Raw genomic sequence first — 23010 nt, 5'->3', positions numbered from 1 at the left:
CAAGACTGCAAAAATAACAAGTTTATGTCAAAGTTTTTGTACCATAGATGAGAATATAAAAGCATAAAATTAGAAAATCCTATAAGACCTGGTCAACAAAATCAGTTATCTCTAAAATTCTCAAGCTGGCCTCAATAATGTATGCTCAAACCTCCTCCTCCATACCTTGGCCAGGGAAGGTAGGAGGCAAGATGAGAAGATTCAATGACTCATATACTGACCTTCTTACACACTAGCGACAATCAGGCGAACATACACAAATTGCTACTGAAATCTATGCATGAAAATAACAACAACGTAAACCAATGTACACACATACACAACACCACACTGCAAATACTTACATACATATTTACATACACATTTCTAAACCTTGTGACTACTAACTCAACTTTCTTTACCAAAACACTAATTTTCATAAATGAACATTTTCATGATTAAAACTAATTTTATATATTTACCTATGGTAATACATATAGATTTATTCATTTATTCAATAAGGGTATGCATCAATTAGTGGTGTTGGGTAAGTAAGAACTCTTTATACCATGGTATTTCGAAGCCTTATCTAATCAGAATAGGAGATGTTAGGTAACATAATAAGGATGTGATTGTCTAGCGATAGATGTATTAGGAGCAACATAAAATATTGAGACTGTTTGGGTTTAATATATGTGGATCATATATGTGATCAAACTCTCGGGGAGAATATAGGGTAAGTTAAATGAAAGAAGATGCTTATTTAAGAGATTCGGCGGACGTTTATAACCCCCCCCCCCATAAATCCACACAATTTACATTTTTTTTTCACATTAATCTCATTGATAACAAACTTATCTTTCAGATAAGAAAAAAAGTAAAATTATAAAAAAAATTATTTTCTCTCGAATGTATTAATGGGCTAGAGCCATGAAAGGGGTTTACATGAAATAGGAGGTTTATGCTATGTCGGTCTATTTTAGAAGAGGTATTGGAAATTATAACAGTACTTAAAAGAAATATAAATTATTAGGAATAATATTAAGATAATAAATGTGAGTGGATAAATTACAAGGGATACAAATTAGAAAGATTTTAATTGAATAAGATTTTAATTGAATAAGATTTTAATTGAATAAGATAAAGGATAAACAGATTGTGGTTAAATACAATGACCCCACAACTCAATCTTCACTCTTCAATCCTGCAGTCCAATGCACTTCTGACAGTTATGAATGCCAGTTTGGCTGTATGTTCCAGCCCTCTTCCCAGATATCCCGCCAGTCCAGCCAATCTTTTGATTTTATTAGCATAAACATCCACCGATTCTCCTGTCCACTTGAATCGTTGCAGTTTTTCGTATGCCTCAAAAGGGCCCTCAGTGAAGGCGGTCACGAGTCTCATCTCTATCAGTTCTGCATCTTCTTGTTCTGCATTATTCATCTCAAGATAGAGAGCGAGTGCATCTCCCTGCAAAAAAAGTGGAAAAAAACTGGCAAGGTCTGGCACATGTTGAGCTTAGCCACCAGTTTTACTTTCTTTATCCATCCGACTACATCACCTTCTCCACTAAAAGGTGGTATCACATCTTTTCCCAATCTCAACATCCCAGATTCCATGATCTGTTCTTAGCCGAAATAGCTTGTGGTTAAATACAATGACCCCACAACTCAATCTTCACTCTTCAATCCTGCAGTCCAATGCACTTCTGACAGCAATTGCGTCTGCCAAACAAAAAAGACACCCAAATACAGGCTTTTTATAGGACAAAACCGTCCAAAGTTATTTGCATACTCTTCCCATGATCTCTAGTCTATAAATAGACGCAGTGGCCATTCTCTTCTTCTTCTTCTTCTTCTTCTTCTTCTTCTTCTTCTTCTTCTTCTTCTTCTTTCACTCTCTGAAGGTTTGCACGTTTTTTTTTTTGTTTTTTTTTTACTACACAGATGGTAGAATATATAAATAAAATATAAATAAATAATAGATAAAATACAAAGGAGTATTGGATAAAATAGATATAAAATATGGGATAAAATAGATATAAAATATGGGATGTTATAATAAATTACTGTAACTCTTCAGGAAATGAATCATAGTTATTCCCCTTGGTCGGAACTAAGGATTCCGCCATATTGATTTTGCCAAACACGTGTATATATTTTAAGCTGATAAAACCTTTACGAAAGGCATTCTTATTCATTCTTCTTTTATCATTTCAATTTTATCAGCTTAAAATAATAATAAAAAAAAAAAATGGACAAATTACTGCGGCCAGACAGATTTAACACAGAACCAACTGCTCCGAATTCGGAAAAAATATACAAACATTGGAAGTTAACATTCGAATACTATCTACGCACGTTAAATAACGGCCAAATCGAAAACAATGCGCAAAATCTTTTCGCTTTGATCAATTCTGTCTCGGCGACAATTTTCGAAATTATAAGTGACGCCACGGATTACAACGGCGCCATAGAAACGCTAGACGCTATTTATATGAAACCAACAAACATTGTATTTAACAGACATCAACTCCTGACAAGTAAACAGAAACCGACACAAACCATCGACGAGTTCATGCAACAATTGGAAGTATTCGCTAAATCTTGCGAATTTCAAGCGGTAAGTGCCGAGGAAAACAAAAAACAATATATACGGGGCGCGTTCATTAGCGGCATCTCGTCTTCGTCTATCCGTCAGCGCCTACTTGAAAAACCTTTCTCGACGCTACAAGAGACATTTACAGTGGCTAGGTCCCTAGAACAAGCGGAGAAGCATACGGCCAGCTTCGATTACCACCCGAGCGTAACAGCTACCGTAGTTCAACCAGAAGAAACTCCCTTAGCCGCTGTAAAAGGAAATACATTACAAAAAGGAATTTGTTTCTTCTGTGGGAACACACGGCATGCACGGGCGATGTGTCCTGCACGTAATGCCGAGTGTAGAAAATGTAAAAAAATGGCCATTGGGCTAAGGTATGTAGATCATCCTCCTCTCCTGCTGCTGTGTTGTACGACCCGGACTCCCCCCACCCACCCACCCAATCTCTCCTAACTAGGAGCGGGTGCCAAAGACATCACCTACACCAAATGCGAAATAAATGGGCAGGTAGTGAATGCTATGGTAGACTCCGGCAGCGTGGGGACGTTCATTAGCAAAAATACAGCAAGAAAGCTGAAACTTTTTGTTATCCCCAAACTGAAAACTGTAGCATTGGCGGACCTGAATCATCATGCTAAAATCATCGGCGAAACTGTTGTTGACATCTCTCTAAACGGTAAAAACCACCACGCCATGACGGTGGAAGTAATTAAGGACCTGTTCACGGATATGATTGTCGGAAAAGACCTTCTAAAACAATATAAAACTGTGACGTTGAAATTCGACGGTCCCAGGGAAGAACTTGTTATTGGAGCGATGGGTAAGAGTAACAGTTTTCCATGTATCAGAATTTCTCCTCCTTCCCTCTTCTCTCATCTTTCTACTCGGACGACCCCTATTGCCACCAAATCTCGTCGTCACTCATTCACTGACAAGATTTTTATTAAAGAGGAAACTGCCAGAATGCTGAGGGAAGGCATAATAGAGCCCTCTATATCTCCTTGGCGAGCCCAAGTTTTAGTGACCTCTAACGAGAATAAAAAAAAAAGAATGGTGGTCGACTACAGCGACACCATAAATAGATTTACAGAACTAGATGCCTATCCCATGCCTAACATTACTAAAATGATTGATAACATAGCTCGATACAACGTTTTTACAACACTTGACCTGAAGTCTGCTTACCATCAAATCCCAATTAGTCACGCCGATCGGAAATACACAGCATTCGAAGTAAATGGAAAACTTTACCAATTTACTTGTATCCCTTTCGGAGTCACTAACGGAGTGAGTGCCTTTCAAAGATGCATCGATGGCATTGTAGAAAGAGAAAAATTAACAGATACTTTTGTGTATGTAGACAATGTCACGATATGCGGAAAGGATCAACAAGAACATGATTACAACCTTCAAAGGTTTTATAATGTAGCAAAAAAATGCAACATCACACTCAACCAAAGTAAGAGCATCATTTCTACTACTTCTATCACACTTCTTGGGTACACAATCCAGAACAACCAAATTACTCCTGATTACCTGAGGCTAAAACCACTCCTTGAAATGCCACCGCCTCTAAATTTACAGTCGCAAAAACGAATAATTGGTATGTTCTTTTACTATAGTAAATTCATTCGAAATTTTTCTGATAAGATACTGCCGCTGAACCATAACAGGGAGTTTCCACTACCTCCGTCTATTCTAAATTCTTTTCAGACGCTGAAGACCGACTTAAGTAATGCCACCCTTATAACTGTTGACCCGGACAAAGAATTTGTAGTGGAAACTGATGCCAGTAAATACTGCATTGCTGCTACGCTGAACCAACAGGGTAGACCCGTTGCATTCTTTTCTCGGACACTAAGCCCGAACGAGATTAGACATCACGCGGTCAAAAAAGAAGCTTCTGCGATTGTCGAAGCTCTTCGAAAGTGGCGACACTTCTTACTCGGGAGACATTTCAAAGTTATTACAGATCAAAAGAGCGTCAGTTTTATGTTCGATAATAAGAGAAAATCAAAAATTAAAAATGATAAGACATGTCGTTGGTGGATCGAACTATCACAATTCAAATTCAGCATTACTTACCGCCCAGGAACGGAAAATACAGCTGCTGATACGTTTTCTCGCATCTCTGCATTAACGCACACTTTGCAAGACCTCCGCGACTTGCATGCTACACTATGCCATCCTAGAGTCACGCGACTCAGCCACTTCATCCGGACAAGAAACCTTCCTTTCTCTTTAGAACAAATTAAAAACATAACAGACTCGTGCCCCTCCTGTCAGTATTTGAAACCTAAATTTGCCAGTTGTAACAAAGGAACACTCATACAGGCTATACTACCTTTCCAGCGACTAAACATCGACTTTAAAAGCCCTTTACCTACTTCTGTACGTGGTAACAAATACTTACTCACCATAATTGATGAATATACTCGCTTTCCCTTTGCCTTCCCCTGTAAGGATATGACTAGTAAAACCGTTATCCATTGCCTAAACCAACTATTTGCTATTTTTTGGCATGCCCGATATGATACACACTGACCGGGCTGCTGACTTCCTTGCAGGAGAAATCAAAGATTACTTACGTGGCAAAGGTATCGCCACCTCTAAAACAAGTAGGTATCACCCTGAGGGTAACGGGCAAGTTGAGAAGCTCAATGGAACTTTATGGAAGGCCATCCAAACGACCTTACACTCTAGCAACATGAAATTGCCTCATTGGGAAGATATACTACCAAACGCTCTCCATTCAATCAGGTCGTTACTATGCACTGCCACCAATACGACTCCTCATGAGAGAATGTTCAAATATAGTTGTAGATCTTCCTCCGGAACTTCTGTTCCCACTTGGGCGAAACCAGGCCCAGTATATGTCATAAACCATACTAAGTCTAGTAAGCTCGACCCTCCAGTAACCCCTGCTACCTTATTAGACATCAACCCCTACTATGCTCATGTACGACTACCCTCTGGTGCGGAAACTACTGTCAATGTGCGAGACCTGGCCCCTAACTCCTCAAACCAAGAAGACGAACACGATGAAAACAATACTGCAAGCCCTGAAGCCCGTAAAGAACCGCCACCTGACGAAAACAATATCGACGTGGAGGAGAAGAATCCCTTACCTGATCCTGAAAATATCCATACTAGCCACGATGTGGATGCTGAGAACAAAAATTCCTGTGAGTCAGTGCGGAGATCGTCCAGAATGCGGCGATTTCTAAGTAAATATAAGGACTTTCTAACCTAGTACTGAACAGACTAAATTTAACTTCTGTAATTCCATACTTAATTATTGTTGAAGGGGAAAATGTTATAATAAATTACTGTAACTCTTCAGGAAATGAATCATAGTTATTCCCCTTGGCCGGAACTAAGGATTCTGCCATATTGATTTTGCCAAACACGTGTATATATTTTAAGCTGATAAAACCTTTACGAAAGGCATTCTTATTCACTCTTTTTTTATCATTTCAAAATAGATATAAAATATGGGATAAAATAGATATTAAATATGGGATAAAATAGATATAAAATATGGGATAAAATAAATATAAAATATGGGATAAAATAGATATAAAAAGATAAGAATGGGAGTGCAACATTGAAGTTGGTTGGGAAGCTTGCGTGCTTAATGACCCCAAGAGCTAAGCCGGAGGGAGATTCATCTCCTAGCAGAGCGACCCATGACGGACAGGTCGATGGGTAGAGGCCAGACTAAGAGCACTCTACCTACCTTCTGGGGAAGGTTGGGCATGGGGCCAGCACTCTCACCCTGGAAAAAGGAACTTGCTACAAAAGCATCCACAACAAAAACCCAAGAAACTTTGGTTCTGGGAGAGGAAGGTTCTGCACCTGCAAAAAGAATAACGTGCTGTGGTCAAAGCCGAAAGGACGCTTCAGTGCCGAAAACCCTATTATCGACCAGGACAACCACCACCATTGCTACATGGAACGTCAAAACCATGTATGAAGCAGGGAAGACAGCACAAGTGTCAGCAGAGATGCGCCGATACAACATTGCCCTGCTAGGATTGAGTGAGACGAGGTGGCTGCAAGCTGGACAAACAAAGCTGGCTACTGGTGAACTCTTGCTGTACTCAGGACATGAAGAAGAAAATGCAGCACACACAGAAGGTGTAGCAATCATGCTTTCAAGAACAGCACAGAAAGCTTTGACGGGGTGGGAAGCACACGGATCAAGGATAATAACAGCATCCTTCATGACCGTGAAGAAGAACATCAAGATGAATGTGATCCAATGCTACGCACCCACTAATGATCATGCTGATGAAGACAAAGACTATTTCTACAACAGACTACAGACAGTCTTAGACAAGTTTAAAGACAAAGACAATATTCTGATGAGGAATTTCAATGCAAAGGTGGGATCAGACAATAAAGGCTACGATGGAACATGCTCTTGGAGAAATGAATGAAAACGGAGAGAAATTTGCTGACCTCTGTGGACTGAATGACCTTGTCATCGGAGGCAGCATCTTTGCCCACAAGATGATACACAAGGCCACCTGGGTATTGCCTGACCATGTAACAGAGAACCAGATAGACCACCTCTGTATCAGCAAGAAGTCTAGGCGGTCTCTTCAAGATGTACGAGTGAGGAGGGGAGCAGACGCAGCATCAGACCACCATCTTCTGAATGCAAGACTCAAACTAAGGAGAACCTTCCGGCAGGCAGAAGGTAGGACGAAGTACAACATCAACCTACTGAAAGACCAGATGACTTGGGAGCCTTCACTGTGAGCCTGAGTAACAAATTCCAAGTATGGCAGGAGCTTACCACCAAAGACACCAATGCCCACGACCTTTGGAAGGGAATAAAAGACATCCTTAGGGAAACATGCCTGGGGGAGATAGATTGTATCGAATTCAACTTCAATCGTCACCAACGCCCACAATAGTCACACAATAACCTCGTGACAACAACACTGTTCCTTCCTCTCAAGCTTTTTATGCAGTTTTTCATTCTGTCTCATTTACATGTGTGCCCTCTGTTTTCTCGTGATCTCGCAATCTCGCGAGCCCACGGTTTATAAAACACCAGGTGCCATCTTTTTTTCTCTATTCCCACCCAACACTTCCCTCTGGAAAATCTACCCCTACTCCGTCACGCCATTGCTCGCACACACATCTACACAATGCAGAAATACGTGGACGCTTGCTACTCTGATGAGTATTACACTCCCCCCTGACCTGATGATCACACAGAGTGTACTGCAGGGTTGGTCTCCTAGTTCGCTTACTTCTGTGAAGGGGCACATTCATAGGTTCTGGTTCTGGTTCTGATTCAGGTTCAGGTTCAGAGTCAGATTCAGGTTCTGGTTCTGGTTCTGGTTTCGGGTCTGGTTCTGATTCTGTTTTCGCCGCGTCAGATGAACTATAATAATCATTCTCTGGTCTGTTGATTTCGTTCATCAGTAGCTCATCACGTGAGGATTCATTGCTCACCTCAGAAGCCGGGCGAAGATTGTGCACATAGCGCGGGGTTCCATCAACTAGGACCGACTGCTGGCTAATCACCCCAGAGATTTGTCCTCGCTTGAATTTGGTGGTGCACCGGTTTCCAGGTGGTTTCACCCAAATTGGATCCCCTACCTCATATTTGGCATGTCTTTTCTGGTTGACTGGCTGTGCAGCATCAATTCTCTTTAGTCTAACACCATATGTGTATATGGCATTCGCTGGCACTGTTGTAGGTAATTTCCCATCCTTTGGCGTGACGTTATACCAATACGTGACCTTCATAATGGTACATTGCTTTCTGGCAGCAATTCTCTTAATGCTAGGATGGCTCCTCTCAGCAATGCCATTCCCTGATGGCACATGAGCGCATCGCAGCTGTAGTCAGATGTCCCATTCATCTAACAGCTGCCGAACTTGTTGGCTGCAAAAAGCAGCATCATTATCTGTTAAGATCTCTTCTGGTGTACCCTGCTAAAAAAAGATGGATTACAAGATGTGAACAACACTTGCAGAGTCCTGTCTAATCATGTGTCGCCATACCGCAAAACGTGTGGGTCCACAATCGATAAGAGTTAGAAAGGGTTTACCACTGTAATGGGTAATGTCCATTGCCACCCGCTGCCACATCTTCTTGACGTCCAATCGTCCTTTTCACCATTGCTCTGGTGCAGGATCAATAAACTGACATGCCTCACAGTGCCTGACAATCTGCCTGAAATCTGCCTTTGTAACACGCCTTGCAAAATACACTATTCTCTTGACACCTGGATGTCCGCTCTGTGCATGAATCTTTTGTATTTGACATGGACTAATCGTGCCAATTGCAACTGCGTGAAATCGAGCAGTGTGCTCCACACCCATCTTCACAACTCCATACCATCTGTGAGGTACACAGGTTAGTTGGTTGGCATGATTACAATGTGATGTTACCTGCATTACCCCCACTGATAGTCTGTACTCAGAGACCAAACTCTTCAGCATATCTAGCCTTTGCCGGATCAACAGCTCACTGGCTGCCTTAGTGCGGATTCTTGTCCATCCTGAAAGCGTGTCAGACACCCAGTGGTAGACGAAGAGAGAATTCGTGTACAGGTGCAGTTTCTTCGATTGTCATTGCAGTGCGAGATTTATTCCCTTTACAACAGCGTCCAGCTCTGCTAAGTTGATGTGCTGAGCATCATTCACGGGTCACAGCCAACATGCGTCTTCAAACACATTCCCTCCTTGCTCTAATGCGACTCCCAATGCTAATGAATTAGTATCGACCCACACATTTATGTAGTCTGCATCAACACACCATTTTCCACAGGCAGGGTCCTCCTTGTTGATTCTCTCCAGAGTCTCAGTTACCATCAGAGTTAGAAGAGCATCGTCAAGCACATCATCCCAACCTGTGGTTACCAAATTCGCTCTGCATTTGATGACACCCACAGCTACACGGAGCCAGCCACAGGCTGGTAAGTGTCCAACAAGTTTCCTACACCAGGAAAAAACGGTCCACCTCGTAACAACGTCAGGGATGCCTGGAATCCTACTGCCACGCCTCCATCATACGGTGCTGTCTTCCTCACAGATGTCTAATCTCAATACGCACGCTCCATCCCTCAGACATTCAGGATTCTTGTGCTGCAGACCAAACTGAGCCAATTTTTCCCTGACACACGATGCAAACTTTATGTCCTCATTGATGTACACATCGTCAATGTAGGCTGATGTTGCGTCCTCAATGGTCTTTTCTTGAGACAACACCGCATTCATAATGATTTTCATGATCTGTGGTGCCACATTCAGACCAAAGCTGAGTCGTGTTAGACAGTACCTCTAACCCCGAAACCACACTGTCTGGAACGGCCAGAGCATCTCATCTGCTCGCACCTGCAAATAGGCCTTCCGCAGGTCTAATATTGACACATTGGAGCCTTTCTGGCACCATTCCCTCAGTTTGCTGGCGCACACATCAGCATCGGCAGTATAAGCCTCAATGTACTGGTTGAGCTCACGATAATCCAGCACTGGTCTTACTTTTGACTTGTTATGCTGGATAACCGCCATTAAGGATATCAGACCCTTGGGTGGACCAAGCTTCTCAGGGTAGGGGATCAGCCATCCATCTCGGATTCACGCCTCAAGCTCTTGCTCGTACTCATCATGAGCCTTGTCAGGTATAGGGTATTCTGCAACGCGATTTTTTAATTCGGTTGGTGCCCTTCCTTCGGTCCACTTCAATGACGTAGTCCAGGCCTGCTGGCTACAGTCATAGCCTACCTTAAAGTCAGGGCGATCAATGTGGATTGCAGCACACACTGGATTTTTTAAAAAGTGCACGCTCCTGTCTTTTTCGATGATCACTCCCTCCAGTGCCTTGATAGTATCGTATCCCAGCAGTACATCGAACTTCAGCAAATCCCTTCACGTCACCAACACATTAATTTCTGCAGCCACACCAAAGTCCGTGTGGACCTTCACGGTTCTGGCTCCACAGCATGCTTGTGTCTCGCCACCTATTGTAGTGACTTTAATGTTCCTTTTAGTTCAGGTTCGACACAATCTGGCACTCATGATGGTATGTGAGCAGCCGGAGTCGAGAAGAGCTGAGCAGGGCACTCGGTTCATGTACACAGTTATCGTAGGTTGCGCATCACTTAGATCTTGTCTGGGGAGCAGGGCGGCACTGACATCCTGCCCCCTGCCGCATTTTCCACACAGTTTTGGGCTAGGCATCCTATGCTGCCACATTGGAAACAGCGCAGTCACCCCCGCCCTTTGTCAGTGCAGCTTCTCGCAAAATGACCTCGCCGACCACAGCGGTAACATCTTCCATTAGTCACGGGGCTCAGACTGGGAATCTCTCCGGCCACGTTCTGGGTTGCCTTTCTCGCCATCACAACTGGTTCCCCCAGGTCCTCCTCATCTCTGATGATAGCCTGGGCGCGTTCCATAGGCATTGCGGACACACTGGTAGAGGCTCTCTACAATTGCTTAACACGGGTGGGAAAACCGGCCACAAATGCATATGCCAATGTCCTCTCCGACACTCCATTTCCAAACAGCACAGCAAGTTTCTCCAATTCCGCAAAAAAACACATCCACGATTTCTCCCACCATGGGCTTCCTGGAGGCGAATTTTTCATAAGCTGTGCAAGGATCCATTGCAAATGCCTTGTACAGTGCATTTTTTATAGCGTCGAAGGTTATGAAGCTTAACTTAGATTTGTTTTTAGATTTAGGAACTTCCTCTGGATGAATGAGATTAAGAAACCAAAAAATATACCAGTACAAAATATTTGAAAATGTTTCACGTGCACAGTGTGACGCAGTTCTATTACAAAGAAACGGAAAATTGATGTTGGAACTTCAAAAAGGAGGGGGGGCTGGCGCTGTTAAAGAGAAGGAACTTTTAGTGACGTCATATAGTCGTTAATTTAATTTAAAACTATGAACGCAAGTTTATATTCTATTGGGAAAAAGATATATCTGTTGCACGTGAAACATTTTCAAATATTTTGTACTGGTATATTTTTTGGTTTCTTAATCTCATTCATCCAGAGGAAGTCTCGAAATAAAGACGAAACGTTGATGAACACATAATACGGTTTGTTCCTTTTTATTTTCTCTATTTTGTCGGAATACTATTTCCATTATTTTCATCATATATATATATATATATATATATATATATATATATATATATATATATAAACTAACTGAAGTACTCATTTATGCAAAGTTTCTCAACTTTTCATTTATTTAGGAGTTTCAAACATGTTCAATATTTTTCATTTTTTTATATAAAAAAATTCACAAATTATTTGGATTCATTGGACTACTGTTCTCATCTTGAGTGATTTTCACAATTTTTCGGTCGATGCAACCTTGGACCTTCTTCAGGTGTATCGTGTCAAAATCGGGAATGTATCTGTTGAACTACTAACCATCCTGCATTTAACTAACCACACAGAATTCTAACAATTCAACAGATACATTCCCGATTTTGACACGATTACGTATTAAAAATAAATTCAACGAAGTTTATTAATGAGATAGAAATGGAAAAAACAGGAAAATTAAAAAATTATGAAGCTAGCCTGAAATTAAAAGAAAATGTCCCTGTAGCAGAAGTAGCAATAACTAAAATGAGGGGAAAAAGAGCTTACCTCGGGTACGTCTGTTGTGTCACCGGTTGGGGGGAAAAGAGAATTCCAAGATGGCGTCCGGGGTTTTTTATTAGCGTTTACCCCATGCAACTCTCGGAAAATCACGTTTCTTTCTCATGTGATTATGCAAATGGATAATTCCCGGCCACTATAAAAGCAGGAGGCTAGAGACGAGTTGGCAGTGTCCTGCAAATTGTGTGTGTGGGCGTTTCTGGCGATTGGAGTGTGTCTTCTTTTACCACGGTTATCACGGACAGGAATTCCCTCTCTTCTGGAGGTGGGCGATATTGACTATTTTGAAGTTGTACTGTTGCTGACAGAACATTTATTTTTTTTTTTGCCTACTACATTTTTGTTTCAAGCTATTTCGGCCCAAATATGGCGAAGGTGCGGATAAGCAGTGATATTATCAAGCCGTTCTCTGGCGAGGGAGACGTTGTAGCGTGGCTGAAAAAAGTGAGACTTGTCGCACAACTTCAGCAAGTGGATGACGTAGCGAGTCTGCTACCTTTATATCTGGAAGGCGATGCGCTGGCCCTCTACATGGAAATGAAGGAGGACGATCAAAAAAAAATAGACCAGATTGAGGCTCGATTAAAGGAGGCATTTACTGATGACGCGTTTGCAGCATATAGAAAAATAACTATGGTTAGATGGGCTGGTGAACGTGTGGATGTGTACGCCAACAAAATCAGGCAGTTGGTTGGATTGACCGGATTCACAGGAGAAAGCTTAGAAAGACTCACAAAATTAATTTTTGTCACTGGATTCCCTGACACCATCTCAATTGCTCTTCAACAGGTGCCGAACATCAAAGCCCTGACCATGGGGGAGCTAATGTCGAGAGCGAGAATTTTGACGACGACTGGCGAACAAAATCAGGATGTGGTTGCGGCCACACGCTCACCCAACAACAGGGCCCAGAATAATCCTGTTAACGTGACCTGTTTCAAATGCAATGTTAAAGGCCACCTTGCAAGGAACTGTCGAAAACGTGGAACACGGTGTTACCGTTGCGGTGAGAGTGGACACTGGGCTCGGAACTGCTCGGGAAACGAGCAAGGGGAGGACGCATAAGCGCCAGTCTCCTTCCCAACCAAGATGTGAACACGACGCTCCCGGTGATAAGCATCCATGTTGACGGGACGCGATGTTTGGCGCTTATTGATACAGGATGCTCCAGGACAATTTTACATGCAGACCGGTGCCGGTCTTGGAGAAAAACAAACGTAAATGTCAACACAATTGGTGGAATGTCCCATGCGTGCTGCAGTGTTGAAACGGTCTCTGTATCCACTGATGAAGGTGTGTCTGTCAGAGTCGATGTGTTGGTGGTGCATGGCAAGCCACTGGGATTTGACTTGCTTCTAGGGATCGACGCCATAAAAGCTCTAGGAGGTGTTGTTGTCAAGCCTACAGGATCAGTGCGGCTGGGCGCCAGGAAAAGTATTAAATGCGCAGTCATTTCTATCGATAAACCAGATTTCACTGCTACTTTTGACCATCAAAACCGAACGTGGACCGCATCGTGGAAATGGTCTGTGGACCACCCCCCTGAAAGGCTGCATAATCGAGTGTCAGAGTACCCAGTGCCAGCAGAAATTCGTGAAGAATACACGCAGGAGCTCCACACCTGGATAGATAATGGTTGGCTCGTGCCATACTCAGAGGATAAATTGGGACCCCCCAAAGGTCTAATTCCCCTGATGGCTGTGATACAGCAGAACAAAGCCAAAGTGCGCCCGGTGATGGACTACCGGGAGCTAAATCATTACGTAGACGCATTTACGGCCAACGCAGATGTTTGTGCGGCTAAGCTGCGTGAGTGGAGACAAAAAGGTGCTAACGTGTCTCTACTGGACCTCAGAAGAGCATACCTACAAGTCCGGGTCCATGAGACACTATGGCCATACCAGACTGTGGAAATCGATGGGAAAAAATACTGTCTGACCCATCTAGGGTTTGGTTTGAATGTGGCTCCCTTGATAATGAGAGCAATTGTCAGCGAAGTACTATCTCAGGAAGAAGTTATAAGCCGCGCAGCATCTGCTTACATTGATGACATTTTTGTCAATGAAGACGTGGTGCCCGCGACCCGTGTGAGAGAACACCTCGCGCAGTTCGGGTTGGAGTGCAAGAACCCAGAGCAGTTGAAGGACGGTGCACGGGTGCTGGGATTGGCAGTCAGGATGGAACGCAATGAACTGCGGTGGAAGCGAGGAAATGCAATTGCGGAGGCTCCCAGTATTGTTACGCGATGAACAATCTTTTCCCTGTGTGGTCGACTTGTCAGGCACTTTCCGGTGTGCGGTTGGCTTCGTGTGGCTTGCAGAATACTCAGAAGGAGAGTAAGTTCGGTAACGAAGGGCTGGGATGATGAAGCAAGGGACGCCGTACTACATCGTATGATGTTCGAAACCTTAAAATCTGCGCAGCAGAACGATCCGGCACAGGGAAATTGGTGTGTGGACGGCAAAGAGCTGAATGTATGGGTCGATGCTAGCTCCCTAGCAATTGGGGCAGCCTTGGAGATGTGTGAAACTGTGTTGGAAGATGCATGTTAGCTGCGACCTGAAGATGACTCTCAACATATCAACTTGGCTGAACTGGATGCCGTATTGAAAGGCATCAATTTGGCTCTCCAGTGGCAGAGCAAGGTGCTACACATAAAGACAGATTCTGTTTGCATATACCATTGGGTCTCGGACACGCTAACTGGAAAGGCGCGAGTACGCACCAAAGCAGCAAGCGAGATGCTTATTAGGAGGCGATTAAGCACTCTTAAGGAGCTCGTGAAAGAGTACGGGCTGACAGTGGATGTGACGCTGGTTCCATCGGCACGAAACATTGCTGACCGACTGACACGAGTGCCACAGCGGTGGTTTGAGGCAATGAAAAAGAAAAACGGTCTTGACCCAGTGATAGGCGCGGTCCACACAGACGAGCTGGATGAGAGTCAAATCATGGCTATTCACAAAGATAGTGGACATCCGGGGGTGCGACGCACTACCTACTTTGTCAGGAGAAGATGTCCAACCACGACAAAAGCAACTGTCAGAACGGTCATACAGAAATGCGAGGAATGTCAGTCCATTGACCCAGCGCCAGTCAGGTGGGAAAAGGGAAAGCTGGAAGTTAACGAGAATTGGCAGAGAATTGGAATGGATATCACGCATTATGGCACCTTCCATTTTTTAACTTTAACAGACTGTGGTCCATCGCGTTTCTACATTTGGAGGAAATTGGCAAGGCAGGACTCGGCAAGCGTGATTCATCAGTTGGAGGCAGTGTTCCTCGAGCGTGGCGCGCCGCATGAACTCCTTTTAGACAATGACACAGCTTTCTGCAGCAATATGTTCCAAGCATTTGCATGTAAATGGGGAGTTCACTTGCGATTCCGTTGTGCATACACTCCAGCCGGGAATGGCATAGCGGAGCGATGTCACCGTACAGTGAAACGAATAGCGGCTAGAATGTGTTGTCCCATACAGGAGGCTGTCTACTGGTATAACATCACACCAAGAGACGACACATCTCCCTCCACTGCGCCTGCCAACAGGATTTATCAATACGAAGTTCGAGTAAAGGAAACCAATCTCGCAACTGCGTCCCCAGGTCCCAAGAACAGCTTTTACCAAGTTGGAGATCGCGTATGGGTCAAAAGACCACAAAATCGATGTACCACGAGGTTCGGCAAGGGTGAGGTGACCAAGGTGATCAACCCTCAGTCGATTTTGGTGGACGGTGTGCCTCGTCACGTGAAGGATTTGCGCCCTCGCCATTATGTTGTTACATCGGAGGGAGAGGGAGACTCAGACAGTATGATGTCTTCTGAAAAGACAGAGAGTATGATGCAGGACGACGGAGAGGATTTTGAGCCATATAATGTACATACTAAAGAAGCGGAGGTAGGACCACCCGTCTTGCCTTTACGAAGGAGTACTCGACAGAGACGAATACTGCCCCCCCCCGCCCTGATTGTGAAATACCGCCTATGGAGCAGACTGGTGGCAATAATGGCGATGAGGAGGATGGCAGGGAGGAAGTGCTGCCTCCGGTTCTTCGGAGAAGTACCAGACAGAGACGACTGCCCCCCTGCCCCGTTTGTGATCATGAGATCAGGGGGGAGTGTAGCAGAAGTAGCAATAACTAAAATGAGGGGAAAAAGAGCTTACCTCGGGTACGTCTGTTGTGTCACCGGTTGGGGGGAAAAGAGAATTCCAAGATGGTGTCCGGGGGTTTTTATTAGCGTTTACCCCATGCAACTCTCGGAAAATCACGTTTCTTTCTCATGTGATTATGCAAATGGATAATTCCCGGCCACTATAAAAGCAGGAGGCTAGAGACGAGTCGGCAGTGTCCTGCAAATTGTGTGTGTGGGCGTTTCTGGCGATTGGAGTGTGTCTTCTTTTACCACGGTTATCACGGACAGGAATTCCCTCTCTTCTGGAGGTGGGCGATATTGACTATTTTGAAGTTGTACTGTTGCTGACAGAACATTTATTTTTTTTTTGCCTACTACATTTTTGTTTCAGTCCCCCCCCTCCTACTACAAAGTGAGAAAAGTACCAGTGCATTTATTACCGTTAGTAATAGCTAAGTTGCAAAAGTTAATAAAGGAAGATTTATTAGCACCTGCCCCTTCAGAATGAAGTAAATGGGCATCACCCATTGTGATATTAAAAAAAAACAAAGATGGTGACTTTTTTTTTTTTTTTACATAGGCATCACCATATTATCAAGGCCAAGAGGCCACTCAAGGATAAGGGGTAAAGAGTGTACAGTAGAAATTGGACAATATAGTAATCATTAGTAATGAAAATTTGGTAAATTTGATAACTTATATGGAACGGCTCATCAAGAACTTATTTACTTTAGACTTGAACACAACCATATTGTAGTCAGCCGGAAAGCAGGAAAACGGAAGACAATTCCACAGGCGTGCAGTTCTAAGAAAGAAGCTTTGTTCATGGAATCTACGTTTAGGTTTAGGCACAGATAAAGAGTGGGGGGAATTATTGATAGTGTTTACAGCTAGAAGAGTGTTTCTTGTGAAAGTTTGGCGAGGGGGGACCATAGATTGAAGCTCAGTCGAACACTTTCCATGAAAATAACGATACATCAGAGACAAACTCGCAACATCTCTTCTGTGAGATAGAGGTTGCAAGGAAGAGAAAAGGACATCTCCTACGAGGCTACGAAGTCTTTTTGAACTCTATCAAGGCAGGCCAAGTCCTTTCTAGCAGCTCCTGCCCATATGTGGCAACAGTATTCCATCCTTGGACGTACCTGGCTCTTATATAGATAGAGAATAGCATCAGCAGTGAGATATCTACCGGATCGATAGAAAGATTCCACCATTTTTCCAACGGCCTTGGCAACAGATTTGATGTACGTGTTCCATTTAAGATCAGGAGTAATGGTCAAGCCAAGAAGCTTGTCAAAACTTGAGGCCTCCTGAAGACGAGAGCCATTCATTTCAATTGATGCCAGATGTGGACCAGAATGTTGATGATGTAAAGAGAGAAGCTTGGTTTTAGATGCATTAAAAGTAACCAGCCACTCCTTACCCCATTGTACTACGTGCTCAAGATCAGAGGAGAGAGAATTGGAGAGAACTTGGTCATTTACTGTCTTAGATGTGCTACCATAAACGGTAGTGTCGTCAGCATAAATGTCTACAAATGATGTAAGGACGTGATTTGGAAGATCATTAATGTAGATCAGGAAAAGAGTTGGGCCCAGGATAGACCCCTGAGGGACACCAGCATTAATACTGTGTACTTCTGATTTTTGCCCATCAACTACTACTCTTATGAACCTATCAGAAAGAAATGATTTAATAATTGTGAAGACATTTCCAGCTATACCATAGCTAGAGATCTTGTGAAGTAAACCTTTATGCCATACCCTATCAAAGGCGTTAGGTATGTCAAGAGCAATTGCCCTAGAAAGGTTGCCTCCGTCGAGAGATTTGCTAATCCTATGAGATATAACTGTAAGCACATCTGCTGTAGATCTAGCAGAACGGAAACCATATTGAGTGTCACTAAGAAGGTTATTTTTGTTGAGATGGTTGATTACTTCTGTATTTAACACAGATTCCAGCAACTTACTCATGACGCACAGGAGACTTATTGGCCTGTACTGAGAGGGGGATGAGCGATCACCTGAATTCTTAAATACAGGGCATACTGATGAAATTTTCCAGGGAGATGGGAAACTATTCTCCTTAAGACAACATTTAAACAGTTTTGTAAGTATGGGCGCCAGTTCAGGATGAAGTTTTTTGAGTACTATAATTGGAATACCGTCAGGGCCAGTTGCTTTACTGGAATCAAGCTTTTTGATTAGCTTGGCAACATCACGTACAGATATACGTATATCACATAGCATGTTTTCTGATACAGGAGGAAATATTGGGGGTTGGCGGCCTTGATTGCAAAGGGTAGAATTAGCTGCAAAGTTCTTGACAAAGACTTTGGCTTTGTCTGATGCTGACGAGATTACCTCAGGTCCATTGATAATAGTTGGGATGGAGCACACGCTTCTGTTCAGGATTCTGTTTGCTATTTGCCAAAACTGGTGGGAACCAAGCCACTGCTCAGCTACTTTGGACTTAACAGATTGAGCATACAACTCTCTTGCATGCTTTATTACTTTCTTACAATGGTTGCTGGCAGTCCTGAAAGCGGCTTTAGTTTTCATACATCTATTACGTTGGAAACAGTGGAAAAAGTGATTTCTGTGCGCAATGGCAGCAGCACATTCTGGAGAGAACCATGGCTGGCTGTTAGGTTTTTGCTGAAACTTTTTCGAGGGTATGAAACGGTCTATACCTACAATTAACCATTCCGTCAGGTCTAATACTATAGAGGACACATCCTTTTTAAACATGGAATGCAGAGGTAGATCAGATATAAATGTACGGAAGCTATCCCAGTCAACCTTAGTGTATCGATATACTTTACGATGGAGAGGTACGTCTGGGGACTTATTACATATCATTTTTATCTTAATTGATACAACAGAGTGGTCGGAAGAGCCAAGAGGCGACAGAACAGAAACTGAACATAGTTCAGGGAAGTTGTGAGAAAAAGGTCTAGTAGGCTCGCATACTGGCCGTCATTGTCGGGCACACGGGTGGGTTCCTGAACACTCTGAGTGAGGTCATAGGCAATGGAGAAATCATGACAGAACCTCCCCTCATCATCGGTCTTGTTAGAGTGGGTCAACCATTCGACGTTGTGAACACTGAAGTCACCACATACGTGAATGTTAGCTGAAGGATAAGCAGATAGGACTTGGTCAATTTTCTCAGATATGCTTTGAAAGATAGTAACTCCGCTGTTATGGGGGCGATAGAGAGTAAATATAAATGCCGTAGTGTGAGATAAAGCAACCCGGAAGCACATATAGGGTAAGTTAGGATCTTCCCTGGAGATGTCCCTACCACATGGAAAGTTATCCCTAATATAGGCACATATTCCATGCCCATGGCGATCTTGGGGGTCAGATTTAGAAGTTAAGTTAGAGTATCCTTTAATTACAAACTCATCTAGGGAAATAGCCTGTCTAATGCCAGTTTCACTTAAAAATAAAAGGTCTGGTTTAGTCTCCTGTAATTGGGTTTCAACCTCTGGAAGGTTAGAACGTAGACTCCTGATGTTAGAGAAGGAGACATGGTAGTAGGGGTCTACGTTGGAAGTTGGAGAACCGGGTTTAATCGTGAATTTTTTCTTGAAACTTGTCATGATGAATTTTTGGAATTTGTGGACTAGGTCGTCAGATTTACTTAGAGCAGGACAGAGAGGGGAAAGTAAGAGAGAAAAAGAAACGAAGAATTTAAAAAATTTTTTTTTATTTGTAGCTAATGATAAAGTAAAGCCGTAACAATTACCCACTAGTATGGCATCGAGAGGCCCCACTAGAAGCTACTGCATGGTCCAGAATCCATTCACCAAATGGCAATACAGCAGCCCCAGTACTTTGCACCTGCTGATAGGACAGCCTCCTTGGTGGTTAATCCAAGGTTCGGGTCCCTGACTATCAGGCGGATAACGTCAGCCCAGACAAAACGTTTACCTCCAGCACCCTTACTAGTGACATGGCTACAAGGATAGACATAGAAACAGAAAATTTCCGCCATCTCTGCCAACTGTTCGCGCAAAATACTGCCAACCTAGAAAACAGCTATTTCTTCTCCCTTTGTCAGAAAAATCACTCATTAAAAAATGAGAACTGAGGGACAAATAAGAAGAAGCGAGAGTAACAGGAGCTGCCGATAACGCATCCACAATGCGTTTTCTACTCTCCATTAAAAAAAAAAAATTAAATAAAATAAAAAAATTTATTAAGTATTCTACTTAATAAAAGTCCAACGGACGTGTTTAAGGGAAAGTATGGTGATAGATTCCCCTCTCACGAACTAGAAATGAGTACAAATTCGTAATCTATTTTTGCAATCAACTTGGTAGATGAATAAACATTTATGGAAGAGAAACAAAAAAAAAAAAGCTAGCATTTAATAAAACAGAAATACATAAATTAAATACTGAAATAAAATGGAGTTATTAATATTTGAATCTAAAAATAAAAAGTATGATTAAAATTGAAATCACTTATCTCAACAAAAACACGTCCGTCTCCAAAATGTAAACTGAAATGAGGAATTTAAGTTAACAGCGTTCAAAAAGATTTTTTTTTTTAAATTAACCGTTAAAAGAAAAGAGTGATTTTATTCTGAACTTTAGCTAGTTACGTTTAAAGAAACTTACGATATAAAAGAAAAGCGGATGGGGGGGGGTTCTTCCGAAAGTTAGTTGGTGACGTTATAAGTAATTGCGAGATAAGATTGAAGCCAGCGTAATTAAGGGGTGACTTGAGAATTTGTGGAGATTATAAAATAGGGGTGAACCATAAAGTTTGCGCCGACTCATACCTTATTCCAAATGTGGAAGTAGCTTTACATAAACTTGCTGGAATGAAAGTATTTTTGAAGATAGACTTAAAATCAGCTTACCACCCATAAATCAAAATTTTAAAGATGTGACGACCATAAACACACCTATAGGTCTGTTAAAGTGGAAAAGGATGCTGTATGGCATAAAAATGGCAAGTGCAATTTTTCAAAAAGCTATTAATAATAGGAAATGTTGAAAATACCATCTGTTATTAAGACGATATATGTGTTGGAGATTTAAAGGAAGATGATTTAAAGAAAAAACTGAAAATATATTGAACCGGCTAAGAGACGCTGGCATGATAGTAAATACAAAAAGTGTGTAACCAACAGTAATGAAATATCAGTTTTGGGTTACTCAAATATCAAAGAAAGGGATCTCTCCAGATGAAGTGCTAATAGAGAAAATTCTAAAAGTGGCTACACCAAAAAATAAAAAAGAGTTGGAGTTTTTCTTAGGTTTGGTAAAATTTTATAGAAAATATGTACCAAAAATATAATGAGTTGACAGAACCATTGAAAAAAAAATGCAGAGTTCATTTGGTTAGAACACCAACAGAAAAACTCGTGAAAAAGTCAATAGTACAAATTTTTAACCCTGAGAAGGACAAACTACTTACGCTAATGAGCATTCTGTATCTGGTATTTGGCACAAGATGGTCATCCCATAATGTATTTATCAAGGAGATTACAACGACTGAATACAATTATTCTCATATAAAAAGGGAGGCACTAGCCATAGTGTGGACAACGGATAGAGTAAGACAGTTCTATAAGGGGGAAAAAATTCTTGCTGAAAAGTGATCACAAACCACTAGAATTTATTTTCAACCCCAGAAAAGAACTACCGAAAGTTACAACGTCCAGAATATTATGTTGGGCGATCACTGATGGCATTCGATTTGACATTGAGTATGTTAAAGGGAATATGATACCACACGTCGATGCCTTATCTAGATTGAGATTTTTATAGAGAGGATAAGGACAAAAACGACGAGGAATTTAAAGACACATTCCTGCACCTTGTAGAAACTGATGTTATATCTGTAGATAAAATGGCTACAGAAACTACAAATGACCCCGTGTTAAATAGAATAGTGTTGAGGATAAAAGAGAATCGCTGGGGAAATTGTTCAATGGCTGAAACACCATTCAAAAAAATAAAACATAAACTGACTATAGAAAACGGGATAATATGTAATGGAGACTTGGTAGTTCCCTCAGAAAACACGGTAATATGTAACAAAACAGAGAGGAGACAGGTTATAAAAAGTGTACATGGTGATGTACATTGTGGAGTGGCAGCTATGCAAAGAAGATTAAAATCGGAAGCATGGTGGCTGGGGTACGTAAAAAGATGTAAAAGACTACATAAAAAGATGCACAAAATGCACAGAACTCAGGAATTTCAAGCAAAAGAAAATACATGTGTGGCCCCGAGAAGCAGAACCGTGGTGCAGAGTACACATGGATCATGCCTATGTCAATGAGATAGGATTATTATTAATATTAGTAGATGCATATTCAGGTTGGCCTGAAGTGGTCAGAGTACCTGATAAAAAAGTACCACCGTAAAACAAATATTAAGAGTAATATTTTTGAGAAATGGGATACCGAGAACACTGGTGACGGATAACTCGCCAGAATTTGTGGATGCTGATTTGCACGAATGGTTAAGAAAAATAGGATGCATACCTTACAAGACCCCTCTCTACTACCCTCAAAGTAATGGGATAGCGGAAAGGATGGTCCAGACAGTAAAGAAGGGCATAAAAACATGCATGCAACAGAAGGAGAAAATCGATGCTTTCCTACCAAAATTATTAC

The 23010-nt window shown here is 42.3% G+C and overlaps 1 protein-coding gene across 2 annotated transcripts in view; it reads right to left on the bottom strand.

Annotated features, from left to right (window-relative positions):
* Window positions 1–23010, bottom strand: part of LOC145259151 (protein mesh-like) — a 450682-nt gene that overhangs the window by 91488 nt on the left and 336184 nt on the right. The window lies entirely within an intron of this gene.

This window comes from Euprymna scolopes, chromosome 34 (genome assembly GCF_053919585.1).
Source record: "Euprymna scolopes isolate OS-2025 chromosome 34, ASM5391958v1, whole genome shotgun sequence".
In the NCBI taxonomy this organism is placed as follows: domain Eukaryota; kingdom Metazoa; phylum Mollusca; class Cephalopoda; order Sepiida; family Sepiolidae; genus Euprymna; species Euprymna scolopes.
This window is presented reverse-complemented; position numbering and strand designations above follow the sequence as displayed.